Raw genomic sequence first — 12,881 nt, forward strand, 5'->3', positions numbered from 1 at the left:
TCTCCAAACAACACTTGGTATACAAGAGTTAAATGTATTTCCCAAGTGTTTCTCATACATCCAAGCTTTATGAATAGTGAATCATATATATAAAGCTCTTCTAATATATCAATGTGCTTATGTCCTTACATATATTATTTCATTTATTTCTCACAGTAACTTTTGAAACAGTAATTACCATCATCTTATAGTTGAGGAATTTGAATTTTAAAAGGAAGAGCCAGAGGCAAATTCAAACCCAGATTTGACTGAAGTCATGCCCACCTTAAATATTATATAATCTCAAAATTCTTTATCCAGTAAGGCAATATGCTGGTTTGGATTGGCAAGCAAACAGATGAGGAGTTTTACCCTGACTCCCATGCTTCAGGTTATGATAAAAAACTATAAATGTCAGAGCAACAATTTCACTTCACATGTGTCCCAGGCTTATTCCTTGTGATACTATAAGGACTCTTTAGAAAGTTATGACTCAGCTTTTCCAATACACCCCCCAAGAAATTCATTAGAATGATTTATTCATGTTCCTCAGTAAGGAAATATATAAAAGAGACTCCTGAAAGAGATTTTTAGCAGGGCATCTGGGGGGGGGGGGGGGGCTCAGTCAGTTAAGCGTCTGACCTCAGCTCACATCATGACCTGGGGGTTCATGCGTTCTAGCATGCCACTGTCAGTGCAGAGCCTCTTTGGGATTGTCATCTCTCCCTCTCTTTGTCTCTGCCCCTCTGCCATTTGCACTCTTACTCTTTCTCTCTCTCTCAAAATAAATGAATACATTTAAATTTTTTAAAACAGATTTTTGGCAAAAGCTAAAAGTGGGCAAGGGATACTTATTTCAGGGAAGGAATCACGAATAAGATATCTAAACAAAATTAAATGACTATGCTTTAAAATGGTGCATGTTTAACCCCAGAAATAAAATAGGTTATAATATATATTATTTATTCTATTAGCTATGGAGCATTTATGATGCATACAGTACTGTTATGATCCTGAAATACTTTATTTTATGCAATCTTCATAGCAGTTTACACATGAAGTAAGTAGTGTTTTTTTCCTCCAATGATTTCATAGAAGCTGGGGGTTAGTGAAATAATTATCCTTGAGTTCTAGCAAATTAATCATATATACCTATCACATTTCATATATAAAAGTGAAAAAATCTAGCAGAATTTAATACACAAGAATTAGGTTGACTTACTGTCATCTAATTTCCATTCAATATATAATATTTTACCTCACTACATGAATTAATCTTATATTTATAATATCAAATTATACTCAATTTGCCAATAAGCTTACACTCTATAAAACCTAGATTATATTTATAATTACAAAATTAGCAAGCTAAGCTTGCCTGATTTCTTACTATTATGTCATTTACTTTATCACCCAACTGAAGATGTTAAAACCAAAATAAGCCATGCTGCAGTCAGGTTACAATAGTCACAATGTTTTCTGCCCAGTTTCCTTGGCAGCTAACGTTTAGTATGACAAAAATCTTCCACTGCTCCAAACATTCCTCACCCTAATTTAGGTCTCATTGAGAGTGGAAAGTTTCACCAAGTAAAGAAAATAAATGTTTTATTCGGATGTGAATTTAAATAAAACCATAATACTCTAATGTTACTTGTGCCACTGTAACTTCCAGTGTATAGGTTTAACAGCAAGATAAGTCACTTTTCAAATTATAAATGCAGATATTCCCAAGTTCATTACCACTGGATCCTAGGATGTGCATTCCACCGATGATATACATGGATGGGGGGTGCTTTTGGTCAAAGTACACCATGTAACCTAACAAATTTAGGACTCCTATCGGAACTATCATAGTAGAAATGTTTCATATGGGATTCAGGTCTGTGGTACCACAGCACCAATGTTTTTTGTTTTTTTTTGTACATGATGATGGTCTATTATAAGACAAATTTTAAAAGCAATTTGTCCATGTTCAAATAACTTACTGGGTAAATAACTCACCCACGTTTAGAGGACCTGTTACCATAGCAAAGAAATACACAAAAAGAATAACTCAAACAAAGCAAGTATATTTTTTAAAGTCAGAGCCAAGATGTAGAATGGATAAATTAAGATTTTTAGTTTCTTGCCTAAATTCCGTGATTCTGCCTCCAGGGGTATAAAGAATTCTTTAAATATTAATGATACACATTTTTATAGTTGGAACCTAACATAAGTATAGTGAACCGAAGGCAGATCATCAGGTACAAAAACCCAAAGATACACACTGCATTATTAAATCGATAGATTGGTGAAATTTAAGTAGGATAAATAGTATTAAATTCATCATTCAAACTGTATGTTAGAAAGGAGTGAAAAGTGACAAATCAGTAGAATATGCATATAAAAACAGGGAACTTTAAGATTGCTTCTTAATCTGAGTAGTCAAAATTACTGATCTGAGTAAATTGAGTAAATTTACTAACTGAATAAAATAAATTGATGTGTATAATGTCTTTTGAAGTATGAATGAGGAAGGATATTTTACATCTGGGAGAAAGAGGAGTAAGCAGAGGTAAAATAATGAAGTAAATAAGATTAAATGATTAAATAAAATAAATTTAAAAGATTACTTTCCTGTTTACTGTCCTCAGACTCAAACCCCCAGCAATGCTGCTTCTAGGCCCAGGTGAAATAGTCATTTATAATATTATGTTACCACTTAAAAGTTTTTGCATATAAATTCCACAGAGGGGCACCTGGGTGGCTCAGTCAGTTAACCCTCCAACTCTTGAATTCAGCTCAGATCATCATCTCACAGTTTGTGAATTCAAGCCCTGCTTGACAGTGTGGAGCCTGCTTGGAATTCTCTCTCTCTCTCTGTGCCTCCTCTGCTCATGTGCTCTCTCAAAATAAATAAGCTAAAAAAAAAAGTCCACAGAAATATTTTCTTTAATATACAGAGAGTACAAGGAAATAACATTTAGAATCTCTTGGGTAGAGGCAATGAGTAAGTTTTATTTTGCTGGATCATTCCAAGGGACAGCATTCCTTTCATTGTTGCCCCAATAAGTAAGAAAAGTAAGAGTTTTCAAAGTAACTAGTGAGACAACAGTCTTTATTTCTCACTCTTGTTATCATAGAAGATCTCGGATATTCATTTTCTTATCGTCATAGAATACTTCCACACATGTAACTTCCAAGAATCTTATGCGTGTTTCTTTAAAGCCTTTAAAACACATTAAGCATGAAAGAAGACAGGCAATTCAGTGGTGCTATGATGCAACATGAGTAAAAACTCCTCTGATTATAAACTAGAATACTTAAGGCACCAAGAAAGATGTCTCCAGGCACACACCTTTAATCAAGTTAGCTACATTTACTTAAATCTTGAGAAATCAATTCTATACAAAGCAAAACAATTTTGCGAAATGTGTATTACTGTAAGTGCCTATTCATGTTCCTGATTTGGTAAATGAATTCTCCTTTTCTCTTTCCCTCCCCTTTGTATGAATAGATGAGATTGTGTCTAATTGAAAACTGCAGTCAGAAAACAATCAGGCTGACATAGTTAATAACAGGTATTTCTATTGAAGCATTGTTGAGAACTAAATGTTAAATTTCTTTGCTAAATATGAAATATGCTGTTAATTGTACAACTCTTTTTAAACTAGATGTGAAAGAAAACTCACAGGTTTTTAAGACATCTTTCTTACTGTAAGCCCATCTTTAAATATATTTTCAACTTATTGCTATTAATACCTTTTTTTAAGTTTATTTATTTTGAGACAGAGAGAGAGAGTGGGGAAGGAAGGGAGGGAGGAAGAGGGTACAAGTGGGGGGTGCAGCAGACAGAGAGAGGGAGAGGGAGAGAGAGAATCCCAAGCAGCCTCTGCACTGTTAGTGTGGAGAGCGATGCAGGTAGGGCTCGAACTCGTGAACTGTGAGATCATGACCTGAGCCAATTTTGGAGGCTTAACCAACTGAGCCACCCATGCACCCCTGTTCTTAATATCTCTTTATATCTTGTTTTAAATCATGAACATAAAGTTGGAACAGATCAGTGATAGAGAGGGATATGGTTTTCTCTCTAGGCAATTTAGTAGATTCACAAATGACATATTTTACAGAAGAAAAGTTAAGGGTCTGACTTTCTAAAGTAGCTACCATGCACTTAAAAGAATGAAATGAAATCAGTGTAGGAATCATTAGAAAAAATATATGTATTTATGAGTCTATTACTAATGGGATCTAGAATATTTTTCTTGTGTGGCCACTATATTCTGGTAAAAAAAGTAGAGACAACTATTTAATATGTATTGAACATAATGGTGATAATATCATAAAGACAATAATAAGCATTCTAATCCAATAAACATAAAGATCCTACACAACATTTGCATATAACATGTTAGGACATATTCTATTTATCTAGAATACTGTTTCCCTAATTACAGAGATAGACAATGTGGTTAACAATTAGTTGTTCCCTATTTCCTCCCTCCCCCTTCCCATTTAATAGCCATACAGTTTGAGGTCTGAAGTATCTAAGGCATTCAGCGTGTGGGATTGCCTGACATGGCATACTCATACTGGTTCTGAGGTGGGTAAGATCTTAGGGGATTTTAGGACACAATGGAACTATCCATCAACACTTTGCTACAATGAGAGGAGCCAAAGTGAGGACAAATTCAAATACAAAGGAGGTCAAGATGAAAGGACAGAACCACGATTTTGAATGACAACATAAAACCAAAATACATTTCCTCTGGACTTTTCAGTCACTTGCTCCATTATGTCGAATTTATATTTAAAACTAGTTTCAGCTGAGTTTCTGGTCTATTTGCACCGAAAAGTTTCCTATACTGTGCTGGTCATTAAAATGCATTTATTGAGTGGTAATTCCACCAACTAAACTAGTAACTTCTAAATGCAATTGGTAATATGAGTCAAATCTCTTGTGCTTCTAATTTTTTTAATTTACACATTTGAAAAATAACCTTTTATTTTTGCTTAGGCCAGTTTGAGTTGAATTCACTCCATCCCATTACTCATTATTTTCCTTTAAATCATCATCATCTGAATTTATTGCAATAATCGATGTATTGTCTAGTCCCATTAGACTTTAAGCTCTATGACAGCAGGGACTCTATAGAACATCACTATATTGCCAGCAAGTGAAATATTGCTTGGTATAGAGGAGACACTCAATAAATACCTGTGGAATGAATTAATTAGTAAAATAAAAGTTGAGAAATTGTGCCAGAAGGCAAAATGAATTACAGAAATTGTACAGGACTTTAGAAAGAAAGCAGAGGAAAGGAGGGGCAGGCCAGGGAGGGGAGGGGACCAGAGGAGATGAGATGAGAAAATTAATATTATTAAGAGATGGTAGTTTAGCTGAGCCTCAAATAAGTTAAATTTCACTAGGGCAATGATGGTTTAAGTCTAGTGTAAATATATTTAATGCCAAATAATAAAAAACATAGAATAACTGAAGTGTATTTTACACTTAAGGAAAATGATAGGCTGGGGTGACCTATGTAAGAGAGAAATCTGAAACTGTAAGGCAGGTATTGTTATTTCTTATAATAGTTGCACCTGTCAGCAATTGGCCTGTCCTCATTTTATGGAAACTCTCAGTTCCATTTTATGGAAACCTTTCCATACAAGCTCCAATCAATCTTGGAGACAAATTTGTGGACTACTTTAATGTGTATTTATCTGGTAATGGATTACATCATTCACCTGTACTTGGACTGCTTCCTTTCATGCCCTTCTTTGCTCTATTATCTTATTTTAATGAGGCTAAACTAGGTCATCTTTTCTTAAAATTCTAAGCTTATGAGTTTCTCCATTACTAATGGGATTCAAGGGATCCACAATCATCATTCCTGCCCCACATGTCCAAACTTCTATGTCAAATAATATATTTACATTAAGATGCACATATTTTTATAGGAATGTGTCTTACCTTCAGTTTCTATTAACAGACTAATAAAAAATAAGGAGACTTATTCTATATTATGAGACCTGTTGCAATAGCATTCAAGAAATGTTTCCTTTATGCATACACTACATACACTGTTGACATTTCCTCACTTCTCAAGTCTCAAGGCCTTCCCTCCTTACCATCAACTTTTAATGTAACTCAGATTCCTAGATATGATGCTCTGCACCCTTCTTTCACTGCCTGGTCTGGGATATTATAGAATATCACTGAGTCACATCACTAGTTAATGGAGTCCTGGAACGGGTGCACCATTTCTGTGATTTCCTTCTTCTCATGAGCCAAGGTGACAAAGTAAAGAGGACTCATTCTCTGAATCCTCTCTTTTTCTCTTATATGCCCTTATGTGACACATAAATCTGTACCTATTGTTCTGGATGGACAGGTCCAAAGTGAACAACTTTTACCAGCTATAATGGGGCTATCAGTTGTCCCAATATTTGTGTCGTTCAGGCACCAGAAGGCAGGTCTAAGAACTGGACTGCCCTTGCAAACAAAGGGACAGGTCTAAGATTCTAGTTTAGTCTTCAAACTAAAAATAGATGAGGCATACCTTATCTGTTTTCATTCAGGATGGCCTAGCATAAGTATTTTTTATTAATTTTTAATTTTTATTTTTGAGAGAGAGTGAGGGAGGGGCAGAAAGAGGGAGACAAAGGATTCGAAGAAGGCTCCAGGCTCTGCACTGACAGCAGAGAGCCCGATGTGGGGCTCGAACTCATGAACCATGAGACCATGACCTGAGCCAAAGTTGGACGCTTAACCAACTGAGACACCCAGGTGCTCCCATAAGTAAAGTATTTCTTGAGATCAGCCCATGTCAATAGATTCGGTACTGAATTTTGGAGCCCACGTTCTAGCTAATAAGACTGGCAGTTTGTCCTTAGTTATATCTTGGGGACTTCAGAAAGAAAAAGGGGTAGTTGAGGCCATTGGCTAAGTTGAATTATGCTGAAAAATATATTACTTTGAAATCACCATCATGTATATCTAATATGTGAAACAGTAGGTGTCAGCGAGCCTCCAGGATTATCCCACTTAGAACAGCAATGTTTCCCTTCATACCACTGTCATTCCTGATCCCTTTAACCTACTTTACATTTTTATTTTTTCCACAACAGACTATATTCTAAAATGCTAATTGTGCATATATGTGCATATATATTATCTATTATATGCTGTATATCTTTTGCTTAGTTTCTAGTCATTTCTCATTCCATTCAATCTAAACTCCATGAGGCGAAATGTCATTATATCATTTACAGATCTATTCCAGGAGTCTGGAATAATGCCTGGCACATTATAAGTGTCCAGTAAATATCTGTAGAAAGAATCACTGAACAATACTTTTTGAGCTACATTTTTACAGTTGCAGAATAAGGTTGCATTAAAAAAATCTGCATTTATAAACCTTAATATTATGCTGGATTTCACAATGAGTTTTAATGTTTCAATGCTTTGTTTACTCAAAAAATTTGTGAATTTATTTCCTATAAATTTTTTTGTCTCATCTCACTTGTACTATTTTTTTTTTTTTTAATATATGAAATTTACTGTCAAATTGGTTTCCATACAACACCCAGTGCTCATCCCAAAAAGTGCCCTCATCAATACCCATCACCCACCCTGCCCTCCCTCCCACCCCCCATCAACCCTCAGTTTGTTCTCAGTTTTTAACAGTCTCTAATGCTTTGGCTCTCTCCCACTCTAACCTCTTTTTTTTTTTTTTTTTTTTTTTTTTTTCCTTCCCCTCCCCCATGGGTTTCTGTTATGTTTCTCAGGATCCACATAAGAGTGAAACCATATGGTATCTGTCTTTCTCTGTATGGCTTATTTCACTTAGCATCACACTCTCACTTGTACTAACTATTGACTCATTCTTTTTGATCTTTCTTGGGATGGATTCGGTATAAAAGAATTCAAACTGTTGTTCAAACGGATTTAAAACAACAACAACAACAACAACAATGCTAGTTCACCATTTGTGGCTATGGTTTTGTTGATCTCTGCTGAGTATGGATTTTCACATTAAACTACACTTCCTATTTGTTGTTATTGAAATGTTAGCAAACAAACTGACTTGGAGAGACATAAACCCAAATGAACAATTAAGTAGCTCTATTACTAATTGGCTTTTTTTTAAGTGTCAGCTGCTTTTTTCATAAAACACTAGGGAAGGCTTACTTGTCTCAACAAGCAGAAAGTGCAAAGAAACAGTATTTCATAATTGCCTATGATTGTCTTCGTTTCATAAGCTTGTAACAATTTTTAAGCCCTCAGTTCCTGTAAGCAAGGCTCTTGATAAGCCTTTATTTATGAATAACTTACATGACCAGTCAGAAAAACGTACATAAAAAGATAATCTGGTATGGAATGAGACTCACATAAATTTCTGTATCTAGTCCACGATCTGTATTGGTAAAATTCACCCCTAATAAAGCTCTGTCTGGTGCCCTCATTGCTCATAATTGGGATGAATGATTTACAAATAAAATATAGATGCAGCCCCTGTCATCGAGACATGTTAAACAGGTACTCTACAATGCATAGAGTATGGAGAAGAGAGAAATAAGGAAATGAAAAATACATTTAGGGCAGGTTCTGGATAACTCCTCTATAGTACATTAAGACCAGGCTCAAGAAATATGCATAGTTGAAAGAATATTATCACATAAAATCTAAGATATTTTACCAAAAACAGCTAAGCTTTCACCTGACTACTCATGAGGGAGTTTCTCATAGTCAGATTTCAGTAATGTTATCAGTGAAGGCCAGCGACCATTAAGAGAGACATGAAGGATGGACTATGTTGTGACAGCCATGTGGGACTCTATTAGAAGTTATTTCAGTGGAAGAACACACTTTTAGAGCCTCTCTGTGCATTGCTTACTCCTTTCTCTTTGCACAGTATTCTACCTATGCCTGTATTCCAGTATTTTTCAAACTGTCATAACTGTATGCTTACATTTCAATCTCCTGTGCTAGGATAAAGCTTCTCAAGGTAAAAGTCTTACGTCGAATTCATTTTCTTTACTCTCAGTGCACATTTCTCTTGTCTACATATACTAGGTGATCATTAATAATAATGGAAAGAAATATGCTTTCTACTAAAAAAAAGAACTAAACTATTGACTTAAACGGGTAAAGGTATAGCAAATACATTTTGTCAAACATTCAGGAGATACAGATGGAATTGTTCTGATGTTAACACTATTTCAAGAAATCTCACAAGTTGTGAAAAGCCAAGAATAAAAAGTATCACACTGATAAGTTTAAACTCCAACAAAAAGTCACTATTAAAAATCTGTCAAAATTGCCGAATATTCACTTTATTTTATTGAGATATTATGAGAATTACTTCTGGACACATTCACATGTTCCAAGCACATCTAAGTCTTTCTCTCCTCCTGTGCTTATTTCACCCCCCAATTCATTGTACCATCTGGCTTTTCACCTGTAGCTCTTTTTAGACAAGTGCCACCATCTTTCTGGGCTACCGTCTGGGCTGCATGGCTTCCTGAGATAGGCATATGGATGGAACCAGTACTGACTGACATCCCTTCTTCCTCTCCACTTACACTTTAGGGTTCATAGAATATAAACCTCAGAGCAGTCAGTACTCTTGCATTATAAATCTTAAACCGATTGTTGCCTGTTACATAAAAAGATGGCAGAACTGGCCAGATGAACCACAGTTTTGAGTACAGGGTAATACAACACAGGGAATGAAGACCTCTTTCAATTCTGCAACAATACTACTCACCAGCCACATCACAAAGAATTGTCCATTAAAATGTAATCAGAACCTAAAAATAAATGTCATTTTTAAATAAACCTTCAATTTTGTAACAAGTGGTAATAGGTTTGATTTTATTATTATTTTACGAAAATATGTGCCCATATTTTTATGATCTATCAACTGAGTGGTAACTATAAGATGAAATCCACAATTTGGTAAGCAACTACAATTTAAACTCTCTATACTAATTGCTTTAAAGGTGTTATATAGCTTAAATATTCTGAAAATGATTTAAATGTGTCAATTCTCCTAATAACTCTAGGACAGATATACATATATAATCTATATATATAATATATTATGCCCATTTCCAATGCCCTTTTTGGTGTTTTCACACCATATTTTTACATACTGTTTTAATTTCTTCATTCTATTATAATACGGGTACTCTGAATTGAATTGATTTTAAACATATTGAATACTGAGACGATTTTCTCGGTAAGAGAAAACTACAAAGATTGGCTACTAATTAGAGTCTAAATACAATGATAACAGAATTACAAGAGCTAATTATATGCTCCATTTGAAGATTGTTAAAAAACTTAGATCTAATAACTTTTACAATATCTTCCTGTATGATGGTGTACTGTAGCTACATTTTTACTTACATAACCGATAAATTACAATGATAAAGTATTTCTCTCCCTATGTACATATTCAAATATGCTACCTGTCCAGAAACATAGTCAATTCATCTGGCTTAAAAAATTTGTGTGTAGGATACATGTCAAAGTCTTATAATGAATTCTTCCTGGATGGTGCTTAACATCAATACCCAGGGTGCTTAATCTCAGGAAATCTTTAGCAGTCTTCAAACTTCTCCCTGCACTTTGGGATTGCAGATTCTCCTCAATTCAACTGTTAATGCTAAAATTCTTATTTCAACAAAGTCACCTTTTTGTCTGATCAATCTATAATTTCATCATTTTCCCCTCTCCTCCAATAATTTCCTAACATAGACAATTACACCTAAGGACAGAGCCACAGACCAATATTCTCAAGTGGTATCCAATGAGAAGTTTAATCATTCCTGAAAAATCTAGGACACCAAAGTATGAAATTTCCTATTAAAAATTCAGTGCCTTAAATATTGTGCAAGGCTGCAAGTGTTAGGCTCTGGGTTACACATTCAAATATGTGATAGGTGCAGAGTCAAAATATATTTCAAATAAAATAACCTTGAAAATAAATAATCTATTTCTCATTTCTTTATTTTCTTAGAAAATTTCTGTAACTGAAATGCAATTAATATTTAAACAAATTAAAGCTCACCTTTAATTTACAGAATATTGTTCAACTATTACAATGCAATTTATTTATACATACAGACAACCAAAATGCTTTTGAAGAAAAGTAAACTATAATCCCATTCAAATAAAAGTACATAAATCTATTTACGTGTGTGAGTATATAAAACTCTATTTTTAAATGAAGGGTAAATGATCTGGAAAGATTTCATACCAGAGAAACCAAGTTATCCCTAAAGGGGGCGGGGGAGAAGGAAACAAGGGAAAAGTAAACTTTTCCTTTCACTCGATTTTCTGATTGTTTGAACCATTACCAGAAAATCATTAAAAAGAAATTTAGAAAAAAAATGTATTTTACTTTTATTTTTCAGATGAGGTTGTTTTCTCAAGCTCAGGTTCTTTTCCTCTGTAGTTAGTCTCAAAACAATCACAACGTATTTGTTATTTAGTACAGTTTTGGAAAAGAAGTTTATCCCACAAAATATCAAATGATCTTGAACTAAAAGTCCAGACTATGTTCTTCCATGTGACATCAAGTAAACAGCCTCTAATGATTTCTTGCTAAGGTAAGCTATTAACATTCATGGAGAGTCTATTACTGGACTTGATTACCTTGTGTATCAAAGTGACAGATCTACAGCCGCTATGACAGTATTTCAGCTCACGAGCACCCATGGCCAATTAATCCCTTATGAATCGGACCAGAGTTAGCCAGCTGTGACAGCTTTGGAAGCGTGTGGGTTCTCCTTGATAAAGGACACCACAGTATTTAAACTCACATTAGGGAGCATCTGCAAAGGGGCCTTAACACAACTGCTTCAGGGCTATTTTAGGAAAGGTTAGCCCTCCACAAAGTGGCCCAGGTCCCCGGATCAAGAGCAAAGCATTCTTTAAGACTTGACTCTGAGACAAATCTTCGTTTATTTAAGAACTTGAAATTATAAACATTTTTCTAAGAAAATCATTAGTGCTGGAGTGGTGTTATAAAGTTATCAAGAGTCTTATATTCTGATTGCATAGAGCATCTAAGTTAACTTCTCTCTCTCCATCACAAGCACAACTGCTCTCAATGGGGAGCATTGCAGAGTTTTGTGTTTCAGGATTTCAAACCCCATTATGCAAATGAATTATTTTTAGATCCCAAAATAATGACACTACTTGTTGCCTTTTGACGTTCACCAAATAACCAAAGCACAAGAGGAATAAGGCAATCCCTGCATATTCGGGAATCCCAGTAAGTAAATACAGGAGGAAAACATTACAGACAATTATTTGATAAGTAATTCATGGACATTGTCAGTTAACAATATGATAGAAAAGAACTGGGGTCTGATGAAGACTTGTGGGAATTTAAATTGTTGTTAATAAAAATCACGAAACTATCTGTCCTTTTTTAAAAACTAGTTTGGGGAAAACACGTATCCTTAAATTCATTTGCCTGCCTTAATGAGAAATATGCTAGAATATAAACATCACTTCACAAAATAATTTACGTCTGTATTTTACAACCAAAGAGTGGCACGTAACCATCATGTGACCTTTGTAAAGTGCAGGTGACAACTTTTACAGCTTAAACTGAAACATTAAAAATTTACTTCTGGGACTAATTCACATTTCAATAAAATCCTTGCAATTTTTCCTATATTTTGTGGGAATACTGGATAAAAGGCTGAATATATATCCTCTTAAAAACACATGCAACTAACCATTACTGAGCATACTGCCTTACGGAATTCATCTCCAATGTTGCAATATTTGGATTTACTCTAAAAAGGCCATATTCGCTGTGCATTTGGAACTCAAATTTAACTGAAGGCAATGTATTTTTATTTGCTAAATCTGGCAACACAAATCATCTTAGTTAATT

At 34.6% G+C, this 12,881-nt stretch overlaps 1 protein-coding gene and 1 long non-coding RNA gene across 3 annotated transcripts in view; one reads left to right on the forward strand and one right to left on the reverse strand.

Annotated features, from left to right (window-relative positions):
* Nucleotides 1-12,881, reverse strand: part of SGCZ (sarcoglycan zeta) — a 1,087,629-nt gene that overhangs the window by 642,870 nt on the left and 431,878 nt on the right. The window lies entirely within an intron of this gene.
* The window catches only part of LOC132691597 (uncharacterized), an 84,800-nt gene continuing 83,308 nt past the window's right edge, over nucleotides 11,390-12,881 (forward strand). Inside the window, exon 1 of the long non-coding RNA XR_009615889.3 lies at nucleotides 11,390-11,580. This is a non-coding gene — a long non-coding RNA (uncharacterized LOC132691597). The remainder of the gene's footprint in view (nucleotides 11,581-12,881) is intronic.

Source organism: Panthera onca, chromosome B1, assembly GCF_046562875.1.
Source record: "Panthera onca isolate mPanOnc1 chromosome B1, mPanOnc1 haplotype 2, whole genome shotgun sequence".
NCBI lineage: Eukaryota > Metazoa > Chordata > Mammalia > Carnivora > Felidae > Panthera > Panthera onca.